The 11,441-nt window shown below is 44.0% G+C and overlaps 2 protein-coding genes across 5 annotated transcripts in view; one reads left to right on the top strand and one right to left on the bottom strand.

Moving 5' to 3' along the window:
• The window catches only part of LOC119842466 (zinc finger protein 271-like), a 638,009-nt gene that overhangs the window by 363,906 nt on the left and 262,662 nt on the right, over positions 1 to 11,441 (top strand). The window lies entirely within an intron of this gene.
• Positions 1 to 11,441, bottom strand: part of LOC119843027 (zinc finger protein 850-like) — a 765,636-nt gene that overhangs the window by 207,498 nt on the left and 546,697 nt on the right. The window lies entirely within an intron of this gene.

Genomic DNA, 11,441 nt, shown 5'->3' on the forward strand with positions numbered 1-11,441 from the left:
GGTCAGATTCTGTGCAGGAATCTTCACTGGTCCCCCAGAATTCAGGGGGATCAGGTCATGTAATTTGCAGCTCCTTTCTGTAAAATATTGTCCCTGGGTCAGGGAATGTTCTGTACGTCAGTGGCCATAAGCCGATTATTGTGGGGAGAAATGGAAATTTATTTGGGGATGAGGGACGGGGACAGATGCAGGAAGGCAAGTGGTAGGTGCAGGGGAATGGGAGTTAGGGGGAGGAGTAATAGGGGGCACAGAGAATCCCTGACAGGGGACAGATGACTTGAGAGCGGGGGGCAGTGAGGGGCACGCAGAATCACTGGAGGGGAGAGTTGGCATATAGGGAATAGGGGGCAGGGGGGATGGGGAAAGGGGGAAATGGGGGCACATAGAGTCCTTGCCATGGAGGAGAATGAGGAGCACTGCTATGGGAGGGGGAGGGAATGGGGCACACAGCACACTCCCTGGAAGGAGGTGACGGGGTGGAAGGAATCCCCGGTGTGTGCAGTGAGCTTGGTCTGCACAAGCAGCAAGGTGTACGACCAGAGTGATGCAGAAGAATTGTGGGGGCTGTTCTCTGCAGAGACACACGAGAGGAAGGCTGCTCTCCTGTGTCAGGAACTGAGCTGGGACTCAGGAAACAGGGGTAGATCCCTGGTTGTGCCACAGACTCCCTGTCTGGGCTCTTGTCAGTCACTTAGGCTGGTTTCAAAGGGCCCAGAGGAAGGTGACTTGCACACCTCTCCCCTTATGCTGCTTTGAAAGTCCCAGCTGTGATCTCTCTGGGCCTCAGTTTCCCCTCTGTGAAGTGGAGACTCTGCCCTTTGTCTGGCTCGTCTTTTGACAGCGAAAGTCCTTTGGGGCAGGGACTGTGTCTCACTGTGTGAATGTTGGGGGCCTGCTGTCAGAGGAAGGGTGACCCAATGGTTGTGGCACTGACTTGACACTCTGGAGACCCGAGTTCAATTCCCTGCTCTGCCCCTGACATTGTGCCTGACCTTATGCTAGTAACCTGTGGCTAGATTCAGAGAGAAGCTTAGCTGTGGTGATACTGAGTGTTGCCAGGTCTAGCTGCTGGGGCTCACAGAGCCTGCATTATGTGCCTGCACTCCCTGTAGTGAGGAGAGATGGCACATCTGGATGGGATTCACAACAACCAGCAGTTTAGGTGGCTCTTCCCTAACCTAGCCAGCTAGAGATGCCCAGCAGAGGGGTGTTTGCTCAGCCCTGCCCCTCTCTGAAAGAAACGCCTAAATCCCGTCTGCAGGGAGGCGTCTCGCTCTGCCTTGGAGTCTCAGCTGCAAGTGTGGGTTGTGGGCGATCTTCAGCTCCAGCCCCCTCTGTGCCAGAGATCTGTTTGGTGTCTGGTAGTGCTCAGACCCTGTGCTAATGGTACAGATTAGATAAGTACCACTGACAGCACAAAGGGGCCCTTATTCCAGTTGGGGATTCCAGCTGCTGCTGTAATTAATACTCTCTTTCCCTCCTGCAGTGGCTTCCCTTTCCTTGTGCCAAACTTTCTGTCTCTGCTGGGGTTCCCCATCGTCAATGCTCTTCTGTTCTCCCTCCCTGCGTTAGCGGCTGCAGAAGCCCCAGGACTGCAGAGGTCTAGAGTATGGAGGGGCTCCGCAGTGCCAGACGGTCGACAGCAGCAGTGGGGAACTGATTGTCATGCCTGGCTATTTCTTTTGCTCCTTGTGGCTGTGTGGAGTTTGCATTTGTGTTTGAGGTTCACGAATTTCCAGCAGTGAACCATGATGGGAACTGAACAGATTTACAGGGCTTTGTGTCTGCGTTGGAGTAAAGCTGTGAGCGGAGAGGTTATTCCGGGTCTCTGGGGCTGTGGTGCACAGAGTAGCTCGAGTGGCTATACAGGGCAGTTCTGGCGTTTGACATCCATACCCAGTCCAAGGTGTAGCTGGCTGCGCTGTGGGAGCAGAGATTTCCTGGAAGGGTATGAGCTGGACAGACCTGAGGGGAGGTTTTGTGCTGCAATGTCTGAGGAATTATCTGTGCGGTTGTCACTGTCTCCAGCACCATGAGCCTGGTTCATCACCCTATCGGACAGTGTCTCTGTCCCCTGCTACGGGGAGCTTTTGGGAATCAGTGGGTCTGGAAAGGGTCAAAGGGTTGTGGTAGAAGCCATCTGAATATGAGCATCCAGTGTGATGCTGTAGCTAAGAGAGTTAATGTGATCCTGGGGAAGCTAAACAGAGGACTATGAAGTAGCAGTAATGAGGGGCACCTCATTAGTTTGTCATATGGCATTAATTAGACCATTAGTGGGAACTGTGTCTAGTCCTCGTGTTCACACTGCAGAAAGGATGTTGATAAATTAGGACGGGTTTAGAAATGAGCAACAAGAGTGATTAGAGGACAAGATAACCTGCTTTATAGTTTCATAGTTTTTAAGGCCTGATCGGATCGTTATGATAATCTTGTCGGGCCTCCTCTGTTACACAGGTCAATAGGAGTTACCTGAATTAATTCCTGTTTAAACAGGGTGATTCTTTTGGAATAAAACTCCATTCTTGATGTACAAATTTTCAGTGATGGAGAAACCACCAGAGCCCTGGGTAAGTTTTGTCCAATGGTCAGTTAGCCTCACCGTGAACTTTACAACTTATTTCAAATTTTAATATCTCTAGCTTTTACTTCCAGCCATTGGCTCTTGTTGTACTTTTGTCTGCTGGAATGAAGTGCCATCTATTGTTTTAATTTCTGTTCCCTGTGTAGGGACTTTTAGATTGTTATCAAGTCACTCCTTAATCTTTTTTTTTTTTGATAGGCTAGATGGGTTGAGCTCCTTTATAGGCTGTTTTCCAATCCTTTTATAATTCTTGTGGCTCTTCTCTGAGGCCTCTCTCTAATTTTTCAGCATCCTTCTTTAATTGTGAGCACAACCCTTGTTTGCAATTACGTATTTAGACCTATCAGTTAGCCCCTTTAATATGTGCCACATTCATTTTGTATCATTCTAGTTCTGTTAATTTTGTTTTTTCTAGATTGTTAATCAAAATGGCATGATCTACCAAGTCAAATGTCTGAGGACCACATTTTAACTATATTGAACTATCCAACTCCAATTGGGAGTACAGTAAATGAACACTAACTGTATTACATTAACTCTATTTATCAATCAAAATGTAATCTCATCAAAAAAGGATACCAGGTTAATGTAGTATTTATTGAACCCTTCTCCTTTTTTCTGCATTATCTTTCTACCCTTTCCATCTAGTAATGTACTTTTAAAAGTTCCTTCTTATGCTCCTTTATTCTGCAGACTAGAGAGTTTTCTTTGTGTCACTTTGCTTCCCTTATCAATTTTCTACAGTTCCCAATTTCTAATATATATATGCTTTTGTTTCCCATTTAGCTGGTGGTAGTTGGTTAATTGGCTTTACTATACAATGTGTCCTTCCTTCTTCTTTGCGGAATTGTGGCTTTTTTGGAAATCTAGTGAAATGTTATTGAACAGTTCTACACAAGCATTTGCATTTGTCTGTTGTAAGTTCATTCTCCCAGCAGATTTGCCACATAGTTGTTTGTAGCTTTGTGAAACTGAAGTGAGCTGTAGCTCACGAAAGCTTATGCTCAAATAAATACGGTAGTCTCTAAGGTGCCACAAGTACTCCTTTTCTTTTTGCGAATACAGACTAACATGGCTGCTACTCTGAAACCTTTCTAAAGTGTGTGTCTGTTTATGTGTGTATAGATATAGATATATTCTTGGCTTAGAGTTGGTTCCATTTCCACATACCAAATGCAATCTGAGCAATGTGGAGTGATCTGCATTGCCATGTTTGAGCATTACCTTTGGATTAAATTCTTCTTTGTAACTGAAAGGTGTTAATAAATTGCACTGCAAATAAAATAAATAAATAATGGAATTCTGCAGTATCACCAAAGGAGTGAACTCTTTCATACTTTAACATCTCTTTTTCAAAATGTCTGTGTACCGTGATTTAGGCTATTTGTTCATAATAACGCTACAACAGAGGAGTTTAATGAAACATTGATCGATTACAGATTTTTTTTTTCTCTTTTTCTGTATGTGGTGGGTAAAATCCTTATACTGTGGTAATTTTTGCAATGTTGAAGGAATTGGACAGGTTTAATCTATAAGAGAGAAGGCTGTAGGGGCACATGATAACAGACCTAGAGTATAAAAAGAAAAGGAGTACTTGTGGCACCTTAGAGACTAACAAATTTATTAGAGCATAAGCTTTCGTGAGCTACAGCTCACTTACTCTGAGACCTAGAGTATGTAACAGGACTTTAAAAAGAGAAGGGTGATGAATTGTATCATGTGTTCACCAAGGGACAGGACAAAAAGGTATGAAGCAGTGGAGATTTCAGTGAGATATTAGGAAAAGCTTTCTAATGCTAACGGATATATTGTCACTGGAGAAGGTGATGTAGGGAGGTTGTGGAATCACTGGAGGTTTTAAAGAGGAGTTGAGAGAGACCTGTTATTAATGGTGAAGTTTGCTTAATCCTCATTAATTATGGGAGGAGAGTGGGGGGGCTGGACTAGATGATCTCCTGAGGTCACGGCCAGCCTTACATTTCTGTTGTTCTGTTTCTAGTTCCTCTTTCTCTATGGAGATGAAGTTTGCCGTAGAATTCCCCTCTGTTGGATGTAACACCTTTAGAGTTAGACATTTTCATCTTTTTAAAGAAATTCTGAGGGCACTTTATAGTGAGAGATTTATCTCAACAAAGAGAAGATTGAGTTCTGACCAGTCCTATTGAACATGTTCATACATTATCTGGAAAAAGGGGTAAACAATGAGGTGGCAAAATTTGCAGATGATACAAAATTAGTAAAGATAGTTAAGACTAGGGTGACCAGTCAGCCAGGGTGAAAAATTGGGACGGGGTGGGGAGTAATAAGAGCCTATATAAGAAAAAGACCCCAAAATCAGGTTGTCCCTATAAAATCGAGACATCTGGTCACCCTAGTTAAGACCCAGGCAGACTGCGAAGAGCCACAAAAGGATCTCTCAAAACTGGGTGACTGGGCAACAAAATGGCAGATGAAATTTAATGTTGATAAATGCAAAATAATTCACATTGGAAAGCATAAATCCCAACTATACATATAAAATGATGGGGTCGAAATTAGCTGTTACCACTCAAGAAAGAGATCTTGGAGTCATTGTGGATAGATCTCTGAAAACATCCACTCAATGTACAGCGGCAGTCAAAAAAGCAAACAGAATGCTGGGAATAATTAAGAAAGGGATAGATAATAGGACAGAAAATATCATCTTGCCTCTATATAAATCCATGGTACTCCCACATCTTGAATACTGTGTGCAGATGTGTTCGCCCCATTTCAAAAAAGATATATTGGAATTGGAAAAGGTTCAGAAAAGGGCAACAAAAATTATTAGGGGCATGGAACTGCTTCCGTATGAGGAGAGGTTAGACCAGGGCTTTTCAGCTTGGAAAAGAAATGGCTACGGCGAGATATGATTGAGGTCTATAAAATCATGACTAGTATAGAGAAAGTAGATAAGGAAGTGTTGTTTACTACTTCTCATAACACAAGAACTAGGAGTGACCAAATGAAATTAATAGCAGAAGGTTTAAAAAGAAATAAAAGGAAGCATTTTTTCACACAACGCACAGTCAACTCGTGGAACTCTTTGCCAGGGGATGTTTTGTGAACAGGGACCGCTAACAGGGAGTTTCGAGAGGGAGTTCTCCAGGTGAAGGAGGAGCAAATACGGGACCCTTGGAGTAAGTGGCTGTCTGTAGTGTGTGTTTGTGTTTGAGGGTTACTTGCTGTGTGCTGAGCTTGTGTTTTGTCTGTCTGTCTGTTTGAAGGACCGTGTGCTGTGGCCAGCAGTTGGAAGCTGTGAGCTTCTAAACAAGGTTTGAAATCTAGAAGTCTCTGTTTAGTAGCTTAGACTTAGTTAGGGGGCCAGGCTATCAAGGAGGCCAGGGCTTTATAAAGCAGTGAGCAAGCGACTAGGGACCGCTAACAGGGAGTTTCGAGAGGGAGTTTTTGGCAGGGGAGTGGGGAAGGGGACGAGGCCCACTTGCCATTCTTTAAAACCTTTAAACTAAACTATAATGAAAACTTCTTGATTTAAACAAAAACCCTATCATTAACCTAGGTACCTGTAGGAGAAAATGCAGGCAGAAGTCCAGTAGCAGAGTGGGGGCTATCCTGTTTATTGCACTCAGTGTAGCATGCATGATTACCTGCCCTCTGGGCAGGTGGCATATGTGTGCATTTGGTGCAAGGAGTTCCTGGCCCTCAGAGATCGCGTACGGGCTTTGGAGGCCAGGGTGGAGGAACTGGAGGAGCTAAGGGAGGCAGAGAGGTATGTTGATGAGGCTTTCCGGGACACTGTAGATTTGTCCCACTTTCGGTCAGACAGCCCCTGCGCTGTTGAGGAGGATGAAAGACCCAGAGAAGGAGAGCAGTCAACAGGACCAGAGGGAAACCTTCCCATAGTGAGGACCCTCCTTCCAGATGATGAGGTATCCTCTCGCACTGAGGTTACCTGTCCGGGGGAGGGAACTCCAGTCATTGGGAAAAGGCAGGTATTAGTAATGGGAGATTTGATCATTAGAAACAAGGATAGCTGGGTTTGTGATGACCGGGAGAACTGTACGGTGACTTGCCTGCCTGGTGTGAAGGTTGCGGGTCTCTCGAGGCATCTAGATAGACTTGTGTATAGTGCTGGGGAGGAGCCGGTGGTCGTGGTACATGTAGGTACCAATGACGTAGGGGAGGATAGGAGAGACGTCCTGGAGGCCAAATTTAGACTGCTAGGAAAGAGACTGAAATCCAGGACCTCTATGGTGGCATTCTCAGAAAACTACCAGTTCCACGTGCAGGGCCAGGTAGGCAGGCAGAGCTTCAGAGTCTCAATGCGTGGATGAGATGATGATGTAGAGAGGAGGGGTTTAGATTTATTAGGAACTTGGGAAACTTTTGGGATAGGAAAGCCTATACAGGAAGGATGGGCTCCACCTAAACCAAGGTGGATCCAGACTGCTGGCACTTCACATTAAAAAGGTTGCAGAGCCGTTTTTAAATTAAGAGATGGGGAAAGCCAATTGCTGCAGAGGTGCACGTGGATCAGACAGAGACTTCTCTTAGAGGAGAGTCTATTGATAGAGATTCTGTAAGTTTTAGTCAGGAGGAGAGATGGAAGAGGATAAAGTATGGGCCAGATCAGACGAGAAACATTCACATCAGAAAAGGGCAGATAAATAAACAGTGACAAGTTTTTGAAGTGCTTGTACAAAAATGCTAGAAGTCTAAATAATAAGATGGGTGAACTAGAGTGCCTCGTGTTAAAGGAGGATATTGATATAATAGGCATCACAGGAACCTGGTGGAGTGAGGACAATCAATGGGACACAATCATTCCAGGCTACAACATATATCAGAAGGACAGAACAGGTCGTGCGGGGGGTGGGAGTGGTACTATATGTGAAAGAAAATGTAGAATCAAATGAAATAAAAATCTTAAATGAATCCTGTCAGGGTTCCTTCCCCACTCTGAACTCTGGGATACAGATGTGGGGACCCACATGAAAGACCCCCTAAGCTTATTTTTACCAGCTTAGGTTAAAAACTTCCCCAAGGCACAAATTCCACCTTGTCCTTGAACAGTATGCTGCCACCACCAAGTGATTTAGACAAAGAATCATGGAAAGAATCACTTGGAATCCTATTCCTCCAAGCCCTACACCCCCTTTCCTGGGGAAGGCTTGAGAATAATATCCTCACCAATTGTTACAGGTGAACACAGACCCAAACCCTTGGATCTTAAGAACAATGAAAAATCAATTGGGTTCTTAAAGAAGAATTTTATTTAAAGAAAAGGTAAAAGAATCACCTCTGTAAAATCAAGATGGTAAATACTTTACAGAATAACAAAAGATTCAAAAACACAGAGGAACCCCCTCTGCTTTAGTTTCAAAGTTACAGAGGAAAAAAAAAACAGGGATAAACCTCCCTCTAGCAAAGGGAAAATTCACAAGTTGAAAACAAAAGGTAATCTAATGCGCCTTGCCTTATTTATTTACTTTTTTTTGTAATATCAGAGACTTGTACAGGATGGTTTATAGGAGAAGGAGTTTTTGACCTGATGCTTCTCTGTTTTCCCCAGAGAACACACAAACAAAGCCTCCCCACAGATTTGAAATTATCTTCTTTATCCATTGGTCCTTTTGGTCAGGTGCTAACCAGGTTATTTGAGCTTCTTAACCCCTTACAAGAAAGGAGGAATTCTAGGCTATCTTTAGCTGTATGGTTATGACAAATCCACATGTTCCATAGAATCTCTTATGGATAGTAATTCCAGGCTCTAATAAGAATATAACAGTAGGGATGTATTATCGACCACCTGACCAGGACAGTGATAGTGACGATGAAATGCTAAGGGAGATTAGAGAGGCTATCAAAATAAAGAACTCAATAATAGTGGGGGATTTCAATTATCCCCATGTTGACTGGATACATGTCACCTCAGGACAAAATGCAGAGACAAAATTTCTCTATACTTCAAATATTTTAAATGTTTTTTTTAAGTACATCAGAAGCAGGAAGCCTGCTAAACAACCAGTGGGGTCTCTGGATGATTGAGATACAAAAGGAGCAATTAAAGACGATAAAGTCATAGCAGAGAAACTAAATGAATTCTTTGCTTCAGTCTTCACGGCTGAGGATGTTAGGGAGATTCCCAAACCTGAGCCGTCTATTGTAGTGGATAAATCTGAGGAATTGTCACAGATTGAAGTGTCACTAGAGGAGGTTTTGGAATTAATTGAGAAACTTTTAACAGTAATAAGTCACCAGGACCAATCAGTCTTAGGACCAATCCTATTCAACTTATTCATAAATGATCTGGAGAAAGGGGTAAACAGTGAGGTGGCAAAGTTTGCAGACGATACTAAACTGCTCAAGATAGTTAAGACCAAAGCAGACTGTGAAGAACTTCAAAAAGATCTCACAAAACTAAGTGATTGGGCAACAAAATGGCAAATGAAATTTAATGTGGATAAATGTAAAGTAATGCACATTGGAAAAAATAACAATATGATAGGGGCTAATTTAGCTACAACAAATCAGGAGAAAGATCTTGGCGTTATCGTGGATAGTTCTCTGAAGACGTCCATGCTGTGTACAGCGGCAGTCAAAAAAGCAAATGGGATGTTAGGAATCATTTAAAAAAGGGGTAGAGAATAAGATGGAGAATATCTTGTTGCCCTTATATAAATCCTTGGTACGCCCTCATCTTGAATACTGCATACAGATGTTGTCCCCTCATCTCAAAAAAAGATATACTGGCATTAGAAAAGGTTCAGAAAAGGGCAACTAAAATGATTAGAGGTTTAGAATGGATCCCATATGAGGAGAGATTAAAGAGGCTAGGACTTTTCAGCTTGGAAAAGAGGACACTAAGGGGGGATATGATGGAGGTATATAAAATCATGAGTGGTGTGGAGAAAGTGAATAAGGAAAAGTTATTTGCTTGTTCCCATAATATAAGAACTAGGGGCCACCAAATGAAATGAATGGGCAGAGATTTAAAACAAATAAAAGGAAGTTCTTCTTCACACAGCACACAGTCAGCCTGTGGAACTCCTTGCCTGGGGAGGTTGTGAAGGCTAGGGCTATAGAGAGAACTGGATAAATTCATGGAGGTTAAGTCCATTAATGACTATTAGCCAGGATGGGTAAGGAATGGTGTCCCTAGCCTCTGTTTGTCAGAGAGTGGAGATGGATGGCAGGAGAGAGATCACTAGATCATCACTGTTAGGTTCACTCCCTCTGGGGCACCTGGCATTGGCCACTATCAGTAGACAGGATATTGGGCTAGATGGACCTTTGGTCTGACCCTGTATGGCCATTCATATGTTCTTATGACTTGATCCTGGTACACAAAGGTTAACATGGGAAATAGGACAGGGGTCTTCAGTCTAGCAAATAAAAGGAAAAGGAGCTGCTATCGTGGAAAGCTGAAGCTTGATCAGTTCAAGCTATAGATGAAGTGTAAATACAGAACAGTGATGTGAATTAACCACTGAAATGTCTTCCTCAGAGACCAGGTGGATTTTCCGTTGATTGAGAAATGTAAATCAGACCTGGAGATCTCTTTGTTACAATGTGGTCTAGCTGAATGGGCGAACAGGTTTCAGGGGGTTCGCCAAACAGGGCCAGTGTTAGACTTGCGGGGGCCCAGGACAGAAAGCTGAAGCGGGGCCCTGAGCCCTGCCACCTGGGGCATAAGTTGAAGCCTGAGTGGGGCCACTTCTGGTGTAGAGCCCTATGTAATAGCCTTGTTTGCTACTCCTCAATACTGGCTTAGTTGTTGTGGCACAGCTGGGCCGAGGAGTTTTTATAACATGTTGGAGGGGGCCTCAGAAAGAAAAAGGTTGAGAACCTCTGCTCTAGGTTAACGAGATGATATGGATTTGGTGCAAAAATAGCTGGTCTGAGTTGTGTTGGAGGTCAGACTAAATGAATTAAATAAAGCTCCTTTTGGCCGTCAAATGTCTGGTTCTATACCTGCAGGTGTGTAAGTTATCTGGATGCTTGTTAGTCTTGTCTCTGGATTCAGGTCCCAGGTCCAAAAAATCTTTCCTATTCAGAAAAACACCTAAGAAAATGCTTAATTCCAGCTAATGTCAATGGGACTCAAGCTCTGAGATTTAAGTGCTTTGCTCAAAGGGGTGCCCGGCAGACTAAACAGATGGACCTGCAGTTGTTCGTTGGGACGGAGCATCCGCCGCATTTCAGCCCATGTGGGAGAAGACTGGATATTTCTCCTGCAGAGTTCCCTTCTCTGGGTCTGTGCTGTGTGGAGCAGGCTAAGGGTGTGAGGGGAGCCAGCACCAGGCCAGTGGTGTCAGCCAGGGTCCCATGGGTGATGGGGAAGGGCTGAATGACCATTGATCAGTATGGGGGTATGGCCTTGGTGCTAATCCATCATGACTCATGTGTGACCTATGGAGCCCCTCAATGCCTGCCGGTAGAGGGCACCCCATATCCTAACTCACACCAGGCCAAGCACGCTCATTGCCGCAGCTGACTGCTGTCATAATCTGTATCTAAAAGGGGTCATGTGAGGTATCCTAGGTGACCTGGTAACAAGCTGGTGGTCATGGTCAATATGAGTGAGTGATGTACCTAGGAGTGCTGTATAAATAATTATAAACGTGTGCTGAAATATGTTCTTTAAACATATTTCAGTGCATAAAGCCAGCCTGTCCTAGACAAAGGAAAATTGTTTCAAAGCTTGACTGTGTCTCCAGTGTACGTTGAAGCAGGTGAGGCTCAAAAGAATGGAAGTACATCAAACTACCAAGTTGGGGAGATGCCACTTAACAATCATGGCAGGGGATGGAGGGTGCAACTCCTGGAATCCTTTCTGCCACTGGAAATGGGGCCATGAACTTTGGGAGATTTGAGC

The sequence above is a fragment of the Dermochelys coriacea genome, chromosome 14, assembly GCF_009764565.3.
Source record: "Dermochelys coriacea isolate rDerCor1 chromosome 14, rDerCor1.pri.v4, whole genome shotgun sequence".
Taxonomy (NCBI): Eukaryota; Metazoa; Chordata; order Testudines; family Dermochelyidae; genus Dermochelys; species Dermochelys coriacea.